The 16,742-nt window shown below is 40.3% G+C and overlaps 1 protein-coding gene across 1 annotated transcript in view; it reads left to right on the top strand.

The window, feature by feature from the left end:
* NPAS3 (neuronal PAS domain protein 3) overlaps positions 1-16,742 on the top strand; it is a 614,752-nt gene that overhangs the window by 422,567 nt on the left and 175,443 nt on the right.

The raw sequence follows: 16,742 nt of genomic DNA on the forward strand, positions 1-16,742 counted from the left end.
AAAAAATATATATATATATATAGTAGTAGTTTTTTTATGTTATTGTTGACAACTGCTTTTCAAAGATTAAAAGGTGAGACAAAAATGGAGGGAAATTTGCTTGTTGATGCTTATTCCTAAACCTGCTGCATCACACATCTTTAGGTGGAATAGCTTCTCTCTACTTGGGCTTAGAAATGCAGCAGAAACATTTTGCATGATGATTTTCAGGGTAAGATATCTACTTCTATTGCAGATACCCAGAGGAGAAAAAGTAAATCTGATATAATATTTATTTCAGCTCCTTTAAATTGGTACCCATACTGCTATGATGAGGCAACTATTATCACTGGTAACTATTAGTTTTGCTGTGGCTCAACAATAACAAAATGGGAAATTTTAACTTTTGTTGAAGAAAAGGACTAATTTTAAATATTATCTGGTGAGAATCAGAATAGAGGTTCATTAACTCCCCAAAGAAAGTGCAAGCAATTGGCTAAAATAAGTTCAGTAATTGTTATTTTGTGCTGGCTTTAGCAAGCCAAATAATAGAAGTGGAAACAGAGCTGTTTTTAACTCATATCCGTATTCTTGTCTCTCATTAAAGTCCCTCGTTTTGTAATAGACTTTAATCCCTGCCTTAATCTGTTTGGGAGTTGGTATCAGGAGTCTCAGATTTTGAAATCGGTGTGCTACCATGTTGCTAATACAGTAAAGAATCAGAACTTTAATGTTTATTGTTGTCTTATGCTCATATTAATCTGTTTTATGCATAGTACCCAACAAAGTTTAATAAGCCAGTAAAGAAGAAGGATGGATAATTAGTTTATGCAGGTAAATGCTAATTAGGAAACTCCTGAAAGGCATCCATTATACACTAGCTTAAAACAAATTTTACAGCCCTGGTTAGTGGTGTAATCCAAATTCTGTCAAGGCAACTGCATTTTCTGTAATTGAGATGTGTATGTTTGCTTTGCATAACAGATGGCTCTGTATGCTTAGACTGATAGCTAGGAAAATAATAATTGCATTATTCTGGCCAAAAGAATATTAGCTCTTGGGTTTTGGCCATTTCAGTCAGTCCTCCTGCCAGCACAGCATATGCACATATATGGATTGGATTTTCAAGGAAATTGATGCATCTGGAATAGTGTGGCCATCTGAAATATCATCTGTTCAAGAAAAATTTGGCTTTAACCCTATGCTAGTCTCTTGTTAAAAGCATTTTCTGCCAGTGCCTTTTTAACTATAGGACTCAGTAAATCTTTCCTTACTCTGAACTTATATCATGTTGGTGAGGCTTTACACTTCATCTTGATCACCATATACATTTCAAGCAAGGGTTCAGATAAATTAAGAAATTTTCTTTGCATGTTAGAGTATTTGATATATCAGTATAAATGTTTCCTTGCATTCACTGCTGAGGGTATTGATGGAAAAACTACAAAAAAATCAGAATCAGGACTGTGGATTTTAATACAATAATAGGTTCTATCTACTGAGATCCACTAAAATATCTGTAATTTTCATTGCTTTTCTCTTCTGTCTTTATGGAGATACTTTGTATTTCTCAGACCTATTGTGTTTATATTTTTTTATGTATTGTTCGGTTGGTATACTGTCGTATAGCTAGGTCTCCAGCAATGATGAAAGGAATGCTGTAGCTACTTGACTCTAAATCACTATTCAAAGTGATTTTTCTTGGAAAAAAAAAATTAGCAAGAATATCCTTAAAAGTATTCCTCAGATGGTACTTTGAAATGCTAGTATGTCCACTACAATAGTCTAAATTCTGAATTTCTGGAAAGGTGCTACATAATACATATGGTATTGCATTTCTTGCACTGCACGTAAATATTGACAGGTCCTGATCCTGATACAAGCCCCCACCCCCCTATATTTGTATGGAACCTCTAGACAATTTTGCGTTGCTGAAGGTGCGAATCATCATCCTGAAGTCCTAACTTCAGAGTTTTACTTCTAGTCAAATGCCTTGTTAGATGCTTCATTCTTTTTTTTTTTCTTCTTTTTAAACTAGTATTCATGGAAATAACTTGTAGTATGTTTCATGCTTACAATGAAAATATCTAATGTCTCTTAGCTAAAGGAAAATAGTCAATGTACCCAATCTTTGCAGGTATAAAGAGTTTTTCACTGAACCCAATTTTTCTCTTTTCTGAACATTGAAAGCCAGTGGTAGAAAACAAATGGATGCTGATATTCTAAGATAGCTGTAAGGCTAATAGTAAAGAAATCTGATAAAACGATATCTTGGGAGGTAGTCTGGCAATGATGATATTAAAGTTACTTCTGGCAAAAATAACAGTATATTCAAACAGTAAGCAAAATTTACAATAAACACTCTTCTGACATTACAGTGGATGTACCTTGCACGTAGAGACCCATAGATGTATATGTTTTGAACACTTTATCTCCCAGCTAAAGCTAACCAAGAATTTTAAGTTAGTTTTGCAGACATGGATTTTGTTTTTTCAGAGCATTTCATTGTGGGACTGCAATCAGAGCAGTTTCAGAGGACACAGACACGTTTTGAAGTAGAGAGAAAGACACCATCTTAGCTGAAAATGAGGACTGAAAGAAGGAAGAGAATAAAGAAAAGAGAGAGGGGGCAAAATCTCCCAGTTATATATTCAATCTGTATAAATTGCCACAGATCAATTATACTTGGGGCAAGCCAGAATACTCCAACATACTTTCCAGTATTCAGTAGTTTCAGGATCTGCAGTGTTTGCTGGAAAACCCAGGCATGACTAGAACCACGCACTGCAACAAAGATTTCTTCCCTCGGTTGGGCAACGTGACTTGTGACTGTGTAGTTTACCCTTGTGCCAATACACTTTCTTACACTGCACCTCTGTAGTGATGCAAAAATGTTTTGTCTTCATCTGCTTTCTGACATTTTCAAGTTAGCAGTTAATTTTTTATATGAAGGTAACAGCCATTGTTTTGAAAACCCAGCTCCAGGTTTCCTTTAAGAAATGGGATGAGGCACTCAAGCCACTCCTTCGGGCACTTGGAAGTTGATATAAGTACCTACCTAATTTCAATTCTGTTGCCGTCTCTGCATTTGAGACTTAGTACAAAAATATGCTGATACAAGCAGTAAAAAATGGGGAGAAAAATTTGTCTAGAATAGAGGATAAAATTAACAGATGTATGGGGTTCCGGGGTCAATAGAAAATATTATGGACTGATAAGCTAGCTAGGATACTTTTATTTTCAGGAAACAAATTCTTAATCATCTCTCACCAACATTTGAAATCAACAAGGGTATTATGCATTATTCCCCCTTTTATGAAGTCCACACCCTAAAGTAAAATATTTCCTACCTTTGCTCCTGCTTGTACAGAACACAGACCAGGTTTTCAAATTGGCCTGTTGAAAAGAAAGTTCACTAAAAAGGAGCAGTGCAGCTGCAGACATAATAAGAGATGATAGAGGTGAAGAAAAAACAGTAACAGTAAATTGTTGAGATTTTGTGCTTTTTTTAAAACAAAGCAGGCAAAGCCAACAGGTATTTGATGTGTGTACTGTGTTACTAATAGCATAACCTGTCTTCTTATTTTGGGTTTCTGTGCATTTGTTCTATGAAATGGGAAATAAAATTATAGCCACGGCACGCAAGTACAAGGTCAAATAAATGACAGTACTCAGTCTATTTGTGAAGCTATTCTGAAAAGGAACCATGGTGCCAAATGTGGTTTATTTGAATAATAAAGAAGAATTAGATTCCCCTGATAACTTGGCTGAGGGCCAATAAATCACTGGAGGTTAAGAATGCCTTGCAACAGCCATGTATTTCTTTTTCTTTTACGAAGCGTAAACCTCAACTACTATGCTCTACCTATTTTTCAATGCAAATCAACTTGAGGTTAGTAGATGCTTAAAGGATTGCTTTGTGCTCTGTTTCCTTAAAAAATAGTGTAAAGCAAAACTTGCACTGATTCTGTAGGTTCTACCTTATTTTCCCACTGTATCATTACCTAAATAAAAGTAATAATAATAAAAAAAAAGGCAGGAACTTCACAGAAAAACTACATTTCTTTAAGCAAATTCAAACAGTAGCCAAATGAGAAAAGTTTTTTGTTTGTTTTAGTGTTCTAAATTTATACACTACTATATAGAATGATAAATTCTGCTCATCTAGTAAATTGTTGCACTAGCATTGATAATTTTTGAATAGCTTGATCCCTTTAAAATTTATTAAATGAAAGCCTGGGAAATTCTGTGTTGGTCATGTGTTATTAAAGATTTTTTTCTCTGCATGTTCAGCTTAAGAAAGTTCATTTGCTTTTATCTTTTATGCTAAAAGAAGAAGGTGAGCAAGGGAGGAACTCTTTTGAAAGAGAGTGGCTCTGAGGATTTTGAGAGCAGAAAGAAAATATAAGTATCAAAATAATTCAGAAACAGTACAAGGCACGGTGGCACATTATCAATTTACAACATTTAAATTGATAAATGTTTGGTGGTGGAGGCCTACAAGGGCACTTTGAAAAGCAAATAGCGACCTGGTGAAGAAATTGATTTTTTCCCCCCTGAAAATGACTGCATGATGCATCATTTGACTGCATGCTGTCCAAGTGCTTGACAGAGATAATCTCAGCAATCCCACGGGTGACCTTATCGTTCTCACCAGGGCAACTTTGTCTAGGTTCTGACTTTGTGCATGTCAAGGTTTCTTCAAGCAGGATCCTTAGGGGGAAAAAGTTCCTCTGTTCGATCCAGATATTGAACTGCTCTTCAAGGCACTCCCCCACCCCCAAAAAGGCAAGCTTGTTTCTTTTTTTCATAATTATGAATGAACCGAACAAGAGCAAATATCTATAGACACAGTATCTTTGCTGAAGCCATTATTGCCTTTTCAGTGTAGTTTAGTTTAGTTCTTAAAGGAGAAAGGGTACCTGCCATTAGGGGTTATCAGACACAGCTGAAAGACTCCAAAAACATATGGCAGCCTTCCACATAACAAAAATATCCTGTCTGCTTGCTTTCTTGCACTCGCTCTTCTCAGCTTTATTTGTTCTTAGGAGAAGATTTTGCCATTGTTATAGTATTTTGCATCAGTGCCAATAGTTTTTTCTTTATTCGTTTTTTTTTAATCCCTATCCCAACCCAAGAACTTTTAAGACAACTCAAGTGCAAATGACAAGCTGACAGAAGTCCTGAACATCAACATCAATATGCATAATTTTGCATAGACACTCTGTAACAACCTTCACTCTATCATCTTGAAGTGATCCAAAACACTTTGCCTGTTTTATCTGGTTATCACAAAACTGTTTTTGTCTAGCATAGAGGAATGTATTGCCCAGACTGTGAAGAATAAAAGCATATAAACATTTGCAGGATTTTTCAAGGTATTTTATATAATGAACAAATTCTTTTTTGTGCATAGTTTATAATGGTTAATTATAATTACTCAGTAGGAACCTATGGAAAGCAGCAAATGTTATGCTCTGTTTGGTACCCCAAAGCTGCTTTACCCACTGCCTTTGACACCCACAGTTCACCATTCAACCTCTTTTACCTCTTTCTTTCATCCACAACATTAATTCTGAGTGAACAAGACGTGCTTCCTTGCTTTTGACAAGATTTGCTGCAGTCTCATGCGACAAAAACCCAACACTCATTCCAGATTCAGAAAGTAGGATTTATAACAGCATTTTAATTTAATGTTGGATGTCGAACATATAAAGAGATCACAGTAGTACTAGAGCTGAAAATTGATGCCTTTTTTATTAGTGTCCTCTCAGAAGTGGGTGAGCCGCTGTTTGTGCAATGGAGCACAGAGCACCACAGTCAGATGAATGAGGATATGCTATCTGCAAGGAATCATATTTCAAACCACTGTCTGCTTCTATTGATGTGCTCAGAGTTGAAAGGTTATGCTAGTAAATGCCATCAGAATTTTCAGCATTAGAAATCTGTGGAATAATCCACTGACTGTCACTTTGTAGTCAGTCCAAATGCAGTATATAGTGCTGCTTTGCTCATTTATTAAACTTGAAATTAACTTATTGTTACTAATCACGTTGTTTTTCTTATTCTTCTACAACACACTTAAATACTGCCAACAGTGTTGTCTTATAGGCTCCATTGAATATAGCGCTCTGTTGAGATAACTAAAGGAATCCAGAATGTCATTTTACATGAGAATCATGTTCCTCTTATTTATTCTTTTGAACATATTTTACCAGCCGTTGAAGCTGAAACATTGAGAACCTTTATGCAGAAGGAATTCACTAGTTAAAATGAATCACACAGATTCTCCGTGCTATAAAATAGAGCCTCATTGGTTTAACATTTGAAGGATGAAGACTTTTCATGTCACATAATAATTTCTAGCATTTGATGTTAAAAAATAAGATTTTGATAAGGTATTTCATTGCAACTGTTAACTCTTTCCAGTACTAAATAAGTAAAACCGAGAACATTAGCAATCAGACCAATTTACTTTCTGGTAGATTAAATGTTTCCAGGTTGCTTTAAGGAAAATGTCTGGGAAAAATTAAGACAATTTAGCTATTTTACATTTGTCATTTCTATTAAAATGAAGACAAAGATTTTTCCTAAATTAACATTCATATTATCCAAATTAGCTACAGAGTAGTTTGGTATCTTTTTTGCATTGCATTGTAACATATTTGTGTGGAAGTTGGTGGAATGTTCTATATATAGTCATTTAGTAAAACAAACAGCTGTGGAATAATTGGGGGGAGAAAAAGAGATACTGACAGGAAACATACAAATTTGTTATAGACATATTTTACATGATATCTTGGTATATTATACATATGAAGGAAAGAAACACAAAATTAAGTAATTATTTGACCTTCTAAGAATAAGGTCAAAAAGTCATTCTACTAGGAAGTGACCAAAATTTCATTTCTCAAAGAATAAAAATGTGTAATTAATAGATTCTGATTAATAGTGAGAAAACATGCTTTTGAGTACTTCCAAGATGTACTGATACTGAAACTTATTCTTTTACAAGTCTATTTGAGCCAGGGCAAGTGAAAGTCCTCATGCACGTTTTCTGTGATGTATGAAAAGATCCAAGATATGTAGCAGTGAAATGGTACAAGTTCACTCAGCATTCACAAGCATTTAAGAAAGGATGGGTCAGGCCACACAAACTCAAGGATTTGCATAGGGTTATGAAATAAATAAAACAGTGCCTGTATGATGTATCAAATCATCAAATTGAGCTTGACTAAAAATAACTCCGCAAAAAAAATAAGAAAATATTTTAAACTCAGATCTGTTCAGTGATATTTTACCCTGCAAATCCTCACTGACAGTTCTACCAGTCCAACTAAAGGGTTGCATATGAAAGCACAACATCAGGAATGAGCAGCTCAGAACAAGGATAGGAGATAGGTCTTGATCTGTTTCTACCAGCATCTTCTATTACTATAGCCTGAGTCAGGATTTGCTGTTTTCAGTCAGAGTTAACAGAGGAATCTCCTTCTCGGAAGTAAAGAAAATACAGAATAGGAGAATTTAAGAAGAAAATAGCCTTATTAGAAGAGAGTAATTCCAAATTCTGCAGTGGAGATATTCTCCACAGAAATAGTGGCGGATCTAGCCAAAGCTAGATATCTCCAAACTCTCTTCAGCTAACCCAAGAAAACCTCCAAATCAAAGTCTGATGATCTTCAAGTCTTCAAGGTTTGGAGTGGAAATTCAAGATAATCACATTCACGTCCCATCTTCTAGTGCTAATCTGTACTCTTTTGTCACTCCCCATTTATCTTCAGCATTACAATAGACCTATAGTGCCTTAGCATTTTAACCTTATATTTTCCTGTAATTCTTTCCGGCATGTGAACTAGGATGCAATCCACGAAATCCACTGCCCACATTTCCAGTTGCACAAAGTCTGATTTCAGCTTCCTGATAAAGTACAATGTGAGAGGGAAAGTAACTAGATCGGTTTCTGTATTTAGTGTTCAGGATAAAAAGCATCAGAAAAGTCATTACGGTTACTGTGAACCCATTTTTATCTTAGTTCCTCTGATGAGTTCTTCAACAGCATTCACATTAAATGTTCTTTCTACTATTTGCTTATACCTTTGCTTATACCTGCGTTAATAATGACTAACTCAATTCCCCTTAGCAGTTATTTATGTATTGTTCTCATGTCACTGCCACAGAAGGGACCCATAGAAGAGGCAGTTTAATGTCCTGTTGCAAGCTATGCCATTAGGACCCATCCCAGCACACAGGCTAGTGCTGTACTATTGTGAGCATAGTTAAACAGTTTGGGGACAGGTAGAGCATGCTCTAGCTGTACTGGGACAGCCAAAGCCAGCTTTGCAGCAGAGATGCACTTCTATTGGCAACTAGAAGAGGCAGAGGAAAACAAAGGCTATATTTTCCCTTTCAAAAGACGGGAGCTCAGATGTGGCAAAAGAGTAGTCTGATAAACCTCCTGTGCCTAGATTCAGAAAGTTAAAGCAGAAAGGAAAGGGAGAAAAAATCTTTCAGCAGTGAAGGGTTACGTCCAAGAGAAAGAATTATCCTCTTCTCTAGAGACAGGAGGCATGTGCATATATATGGGAGGAGGGGGAATCAAAATAGTGTAAGCAAGGCAGACAAAAGAAACGCCTCTCCTGTGTGCACAGGAAAGGCACAGAAGAGACATCGTGTACTGCCTCTACTCAGCAACTGAGAATCAGTCTTGAGAAGATATTCTGCTTCTTTCTTACTAACCAAGAGAACTTTTGCCAACCCTTGATGTTCAGAGCTTATACCCCAGGATCAACTCAAATATGATTGGTTTCAAGTTATTAAGTATATGAAAATAATATTTTTTAAAAGCTTATTAACATTCTGGATTTTTTTTCCCAGCTTTTATGGCTTTACATTTTCAACTTTTCTTTTTCCATTGGCTACCAAAATGCTAGAAGTTTACTTTTATGTTTAAGAGATGTCTGAGACTTTTTGGCAATATTATGTTTCTATGGCCAGGCTTTTGAAGCTGCAGTCAAACATCACATGGTTGGCAATAAGGGTGTGAGATCTGACAACAGTAAAATAGAAAGGGAAAACACTGGCGCTGTCTTTATTTGAACGAGATCACATTGATCTGTAAACTAATATGGTATATAATACTCATACTGCATTCCAGTTAACTTTTGTGGGCTTTGCATTAATAAATCTGGCCATGTGCTAATAAATTGTATGACAGTATTATTACCTATGCTAATTATTTTCTGTTTAAGATTCTGTCTTTTGGGTGACGAGTAATTTCTAAGCTGAGTAGTTCTGAATTAGGATGTAGCCGGTATAGCAAAACGTAGTCTGTACCTTTTCATACTGCATTTCAGTAAGTTGTCTGTTTGGGGACAACACTTATTGATGTGTAATTAGTAAATACAAAGCCATATATGTTCCTGGCATTCCTTGAATGACATTGTAGCTATCCATGTGTTCTTGTTAAACTTCCCTAATATATGCATAAGAAAGATATGATGAATATTGTAAATGCATCTCTTTCACATATTGAGGCATCATGTATGTGTTATGACTTTGCAGGAAGAGATGCTTCATTTTCTAAATTTCGTTAATGTAGTTGGAGAACAAGTAGCTTTTCCTCTTTTGTGCTCCTCCTTGCTTGACATGAGTCTGATCCACAGCCTGTAATCAATGAAAAGCGTTCACTGGTTTTTGAATGGCTGTTGACTTATTATATATTGTCAACGTTGTCAATATGGTGCTTATGTCATACTGGGTATAAAGAGGTTTTTTGAAGCTGTTAAGCAATATCTCTGTCCCTATAAGGAAATAGCATTTTGAATAAGAGTGCGAGTCTGATTATTCTCTTTTTGTTCCCTAAATTGGTTATAAATTGATTGCGTGTTTGTAAATGTTTTGTTCATAAGATAGCTTAATTTCTTTGTCCTGTCTCCAAGTGCATATATTGAGATTGAGTTAACTTGAATCTTCACTTTGTAAATGCAATTTAAAGAGTTCCTACATTTTTTTTTCCAACATTGAGGCCGCTCGAGGGAGCCGCCAGGACCCGGCAGCCCTCGCGAGGGAGGCTGACGAGGCGTAGGCGGAGCCAGCAGCACCCCCTCCCCGGCCGTTCAAAAGCAGCCCCTAGGGAGTGTGGCGAACAGGGCGGGCAAACAGGGCGGGGCGCGGCAGAAGGGCGGGGCGCGGCAGTTTGCGCAGGCAGGGCAAGCACGCAGGGTGAGCAGGTAGGACAGAGAAGGCAGAACGTTCCCCCCAGCCCATAAGAACAACACCTTTAACGGCTGTCGACCGCTAACTAGGCTGCAATGATCTACACCAGGCAGAGTGCTCTCTCTAGAAAGTCTGTAACCACCCAGACTGACCGCCTGCTCAACAATGTGGCAGTTCAGGTCTCTGGGTGCAGGGAGTGTCTGAGCCTGTTGCTGCCATCTGAGGGAGGCAGAGGCACCGTGTGTGTGAGGTGCGAGCAGGTGGATGACCTGGTCCGCCTGGTGGCAGAACTCAAAGAGGAGGTGAATAGGTTGAGGGCTATCAGGGAGTGTGAGCGGGAGATAGACTGGTGGAGCGACTCCCTGCAGGGCTTGAAGGAGAGGTACCGGGGTGAGACACCCCAAATGGGGGTGGACCCCCTGCCCTGTTGGGCAGAGGGAGGTGACCTAGGAGTTGAGGAGGAATGGAGACAGGTCCCTGCTTGACCTTGCAGGCAACGCCCCCCCCCCACTGGCCCCACCTTCCCAGGTGCCCTTACATAACAGATTTGAGGCCCTGGAGCTTGAGAGACCGGTGGGTGAGGACGAGGTAGAAAGTCTACCCAGGAGGATGCCTAGGGTGAGGAAGCCGACTCCACGCCTCAAGACTGCCTCCACCAAGAAAGACAGAAGGGTGATCGTTGTAGGTGACTCCCTTCTCAGGGGAACAGAGGGCCCTATTTGTTGACCTGACCCTACCTGTAGGGAAGTCTGCTGCCTCCCTGGGGCCAGGGTCAGGGATGTTGCAAGAAAGCTTCCCAGCCTGGTTCGCCCCTCTGACTACTACCCTCTTTTGATAGTCCAGGCTGGCAGTGATGATATTGAAGAGAGAAGCCTGAAGGCTATCAAACGGGACTTAAGGGGACTGGGACATTTAGTGGATGGAGCGGGAGTACAGGTGGTGTTTTCGTCCATCCCTGCAGTGGCAGGGAGGGGTACCAAGAGGACTCGGAAAGCCCTCCTGATTAACACGTGGCTCAGAGGCTGGTGCCAACACAGAAATTTTGGGTTTTTTGACCATGGGGTGCTTTACTCGGCACCCGGCCTGGTGACCGCAGACAGGTCCCTGTCTCTAAAGGGAAAACGGATCCTAGCCCAGGAGCTGGCAGGGCTCATTGAGAGGGCTTTAAACTAGGTAAGAAGGGGGATGGGGCTGAAATTAGGCTTGTTGGAGCTGTACCAGGGGGAACAATGGCAAAGCTGGGGAAGAAGGCAATGGCCCAACTGAAGTGCATCTACACTAATACATGCAGCATGGGTAACAAACAAGAGGAGCTGGAAGCCATTGTGCAGCAGGAAGGCTATGACTTGGTTGCCATCACGGAAACGTGGTGGGACCACTCTCATGACTGGAGTGCTGCAATGTCTGGATATAGGCTCTTCAGAAGGGACAGGCAGCACAGAAGGGGTGGTGGTGTGGCTCTCTATATTAGAGAGTGTTTTGATGTTGTGGAGCTTGAGGCTGGGAATGATAAGGTTGAGTCCCTATGGGTTAGGATCAGCGGGAAGGCCAACAAGGCAAGCATCCTGGTGGGGGTCTGTTATAGACCACCGAACCAGGATGAGGAGATAGATGAGGAGTTCTACAGGCAGCTGGCAGAAGTTGCAAAATCGTCAGCGCTCGTTCTCGTGGGGGACTTCAACTTCCCAGACATATCCTGGAAGCACAACACAGCCCAGAGAAAGCAGTCTAGGAGGTTTCTGGAGACCGTGGGAGATAGCTTCCTGATGCAGCTGGTTAGAGAGCCTACCAGGGGAGGTGCCCCGCTAGACCTTCTGTTCACAAACAGTGACGGACTGGTGGGAGATGTGGTGGTCGAGAGCTGTCTTGGGCAGAGTGACCACGAAATGGTTCAGTTTTCTATTCTTGGCGAAGTCAGGAAGGGGACCAGTAAAACCGCTGTCTTGGACTTCCGGAGGGCTGACTTTGAGCCGTTCAGGACACTGGTTGGCAGAGTCCCTTGGGAGGTGGTTCTGAAGGGCAGAGGAGTCCAGGAAGGCTGGGCACTCTTCAAGAAGGAAATCTTAATGGCTCAGGAGCGGTCTGTCCCCATGTGCCCAAAGACGAGCCGGCATGGAACTAGACCGGCCTGGCTGAACAGAGAGTTGTGGCTCGAGCTTAGGAGAAAAAAGAGAGTTTATAATCTTTGGAAAAGAGGGCGGGCTACTCAGGAGGACTATAAGGATGTTGCGAGGCTGTGCAGGGACAAAATTAGAAAGGCCAAAGCTCATCTGGAGCTCAATCTGGCTACTGCCGTTAAAGATAACAAAAAAAGTTTTTACAAATACATCAACACAAAAAGGAGGAGTAAGGAGAATCTCCATCCTTTACTGGATGCGGGGGGGAAACTTAGTTACAAAAGATGAGGAAAAGGCTGAGGTACTCAGTGCCTTCTTTGCCTCAGTCTTTAGTGGCAAGACCAGTTGTTCTCTGGATACCCAGTACCCTGAGCTGGTGGAAGGGGATGGGGAGCAGGATGTGGCCCTTATAATCCACGAGGAAATGGTTGGCGACCTGCTACAGCACTTGGATGTATGCAAGTCGATGGGGCCGGATGGGATCCACCCGAGGGTACTGAGCGAACTGGCGGAGGAGCTTGCCAAGCCGCTTTCCATCATTTATTGGCTGTCCTGGCTATCAGGAGAGGTCCCAGTCGACTGGCGGCTAGCAAACGTGACGCCCATCTACAAGAAGGGCTGGAGGGTAGACCCGGGGAACTATAGGCCTGTTAGTTTGACGTCAGTGCCACGGAAGCTCATGGAGCAGTTTATCTTGAGTGTCATGACGCGGCACTTGAAGGGCAACCAGGCGATCAGGCCCAGTCAGCATGGGTTTATCCTGCTTGACGAACCTGATCTCTTTCTATGACCAAGTGACGCGCTTGGTGGATGAGGGGAAGGCTGTGGATGTGGTCTACCTTGACTTCAGTAAGGCTTTTGACACCGTTTCCCACAACATTCTCCTCAAGAAACTGGCTGCTCGTGGCTTGGACTGGCGTACGCTTCGTTGGGTTAAAAACTGGCTGGATGGCCGGGCCCAAAGAGTTGTGGTGAATGGAGTCAAATCCAGTTGGAGGCCGGTCACTAGTGGAGTCCCCCAGGACTCAGTGCTGGGGCCAGTCCTCTTTAATATCTTTATTGATGACCTGGATGAGGGGATTGAGTGCACCCTTAGTAAGTTTGCAGATGACACCAAGTTAGGTGCGTGTGTCGATCTGCTTGAGGGTAGGAAGGCTGTGCAGGAGGATCTGGATAGGCTGGACCGATGGGCTGAGGTCAACTGTATGAAGTTCAACAAGGCCAAGTGCCGGGTCCTGCACGTGGGGCGCAACAACCCCAAGCAGTGCTACAGGCTGGGAGATGAGTGGTTGGAAAGCTGCCTGGCCGAGAAGGACCTGGGAGTACTGGTTGATAGTCGGCTGAATATGAGCCAGCAGTGTGCTCAGGTGGCCAAGATTGCCAACAGCATCCTGGCTTGTATAAGAAGCAGTGTGGCCAGCAGGTCTAGGGAAGTGATTGTCCCCCTGTACTCGGCTCTGGTGAGGCCGCACTTCGAGTACTGTGTTCAGTTTTGTGCCCCTCGCTACAAGAAGGACATGGAGGTGCTCGAGAGAGCCCAGAGAAGGGCGACGAAGCTGGTGTGGGGTCTGGAGAACAAGTCTTACAAGGAGCAGCTGAGGGAGCTGGGATTGTTCAGCCTGGAGAAGAGGAGGCTCAGGGGAGACCTCATCGCTCTCTATAGGTACCTTAAAGGAGGCTGTAGAGGGTGGGGGTTGGTCTATTCTCCCACGTGCCTGGTGACAGGACGAGGGGGAATGGGCTAAAGTTTTGCCAGGGGAGGTTTAGGTTGGATATTAGGAAGAACTTCTTTACTGAAAGGGTTTTTAGGCATTGGAATGGGCTGCCCAGGGAAGTGGTTGAGTCGCCATCCCTGGAGGTCTTAAAAGACGTTTAGATGTAGTCCTTAGTGATATGGTTTAGTGGAGGTCTTGTTAGTGTTAGGTCAGAGGTTGGACTAGATGATCTTGGAGGTCTCTTCCAACCTAGACGATTCTGTGATTCTGTAATGCTGTATACTTTATTTACCTTGACATTATTTATTATATAGATGAGGTATCGTCTAAATACTGAGAAAGATGCTTACCAAAGACTTGACAATTTTCAGAGTCAGAGGGGTTGTCTAAAGCAAAATAATAGAAAACCCTCTCTATTGTGATATTAGTAGCATGCTTGGGAGAGGTGAACTATTATAATATTTTTTACTTTAAAGTCATCTGTTTCCCATCTTCTTCCATCCTCCTTGTTAGTTCCAAAATTCAGTTTTGGTGTGTGTTGCGTAAGCACATAGTGCCTTCCCTTCAGAATGCAATTCATGAGGACAATGGAAAATGGAAAGTAATTCACTCGCTGAACTGTATGTAAGCAAATTTCAGGTTCTAGAGAGCTTCGCTGAAATGGGCCTCTCTTACATGCTCATTGAAAGTTTGTTTTATCTTTCCTGCATTTTGGCAGAAATAGTGCTACAGGAAAGGTTTCATACGCTTCAGATTGGACGAGCTAATAAAGGATGTTCCAGAAGTTTTGTTCGGCTATATTAAATCCAGTTACTTAATACTGGTTCTTTTCTCCTTGTTTGCACTCCTCTTGGTTTACCTACATTTGCGATTGTGAAAGAGTGATCTTATACATTTGTTGAAAGGCCACTGAGATACATAGACTTAAAACAAAATATCATGACGCTGTCACCATGTTTATTCTGTTTAGGGTGGTTAGAAACCATTTAAATGGTATAAGCATGTTATAAAGCTGTACTTAATTTGGGCAGTGATATTGCCAGTTCTGACAGTCCAGTCATCATCCTCATAATGTTCTTGTGATACATCTCTGCAGATCAGGAAAGTCTGCAGCTTCCCCAGTAAGTGTGCAAATTCATGTGAAATAGGAAAAGAAACAGGAAAAAAATAAAATCCCAGATATAAAAATGCATTTTTTATAGCTTAATAATTAAAATTGGCATTGCACGGTTTCAAGAGACTAGGAAAGGACACTGCCATTTTAATATGTTTTGAAACCTTTTCAGTTGAGCAGACAAAAAAATCATGTAATTATGGGAATTCATTCAGATCTTTAGTAAAATCATAGGTCTTCAATGTTAAATACCGTATGTAGAAATTGAAGAAGCTAAACTGTAGATATTTCTAAACTGTCACAACTGCTTTGTTACACTAGATGATATGGGCTATCCCTTCATTGTCATCTAGAACACCTGGGAAGGCGCTGTGAAAATAACAAAGAGTCTTTCAAAATAATAGTAAAAAACAAAGATTTTAAAGGAGATTATACATACGTTCTTATATTTGCTGTTTTGAATCAAGTTGTTGATGTGTTATATGCTTTATTATAGCATTAGCACCCATGTCACAGCAGTATCAGAATTTGCATATAAACAATCAACATAATGGAAATATAAAATTCAGGGATTATTATTATTTTCAGTAAAATGCTTACCTATCCTGAAATGCAAATATTTATTCTGTGTGTTTATAATTATAATTTTACCATAATAGTTGATAATTTTCTTATTCTGTTTTATAGTCTCATTTAACTCCCATTTATTCTCTTGGATCTGTGGTCTTCATTAGCACTGGACATGTTAGTGAGCTGTAGTACAGGGGTTTTTTGGTTTTAACCTTCAAAGGAATTTAGCTGAGCAGATGCTACATTGAACTAGTCAGAGTAGAAAGGAAATGATATGGCTTTTAAAGGGCACATCTAGCATATCTACTGGGCTAAAGTAATTCTGGCAATGCTTCAAAGGATATAACTTTTGATGGTAAAGTAGGTAGGCTACAGAATGAAATCACATATGGCAAGCTGTCAAAGTCTTCCTACACATTCAGTACATTTATATAAGTGCAAATGGATGCTGCTTAGATGGAGTCCCTAGCAATTTCCTGTTAAATCTGCTTTAAGATTATCTGATGTTATTTGACTAAATTATCTGTGTAAAAGCTGAGGACAACTTTTATGATCAAATATTTAGAAATTAGTTTTTGTTTTTGGCAGATAATCTGAAATATGAACTGCAATTGTATTAACACTTGGAAGCAAAGGGCTTTCGGTAATAGCAATTATATCAAAACAGGGATAATGAATTGCTGTATATCAACTTGAAGAGGACGTATTTATAGGTCAATGATGTCAATAGCTATAGTTCTCATAGACACCTCATTCTTACCCTTTTATTCCTTGCTAATGCTAAGCAGACACAGTTTTAACTTTTAATGAGATTGGTGTCTATGAGAATCTCATTTTACAATGGATGGGAATACATAGTTTACAAGGGATGGATATTTTTCACCTTTCAAAATTTAACGATAAAAACTGTTACCCTTTTACAAATGCTAACAGTCGATGATTAGCCAAAAATACAAACTGCAATGCTTATTTCAAGGACAAGCTTTTAAGCCTAGTCTTCTTTTTTGGGGGCTGGGGGTGGGTTCTGGGTGG

The sequence above is a fragment of the Cygnus olor genome, chromosome 5 (assembly GCF_009769625.2).
Source record: "Cygnus olor isolate bCygOlo1 chromosome 5, bCygOlo1.pri.v2, whole genome shotgun sequence".
Taxonomy (NCBI): domain Eukaryota; kingdom Metazoa; phylum Chordata; class Aves; order Anseriformes; family Anatidae; genus Cygnus; species Cygnus olor.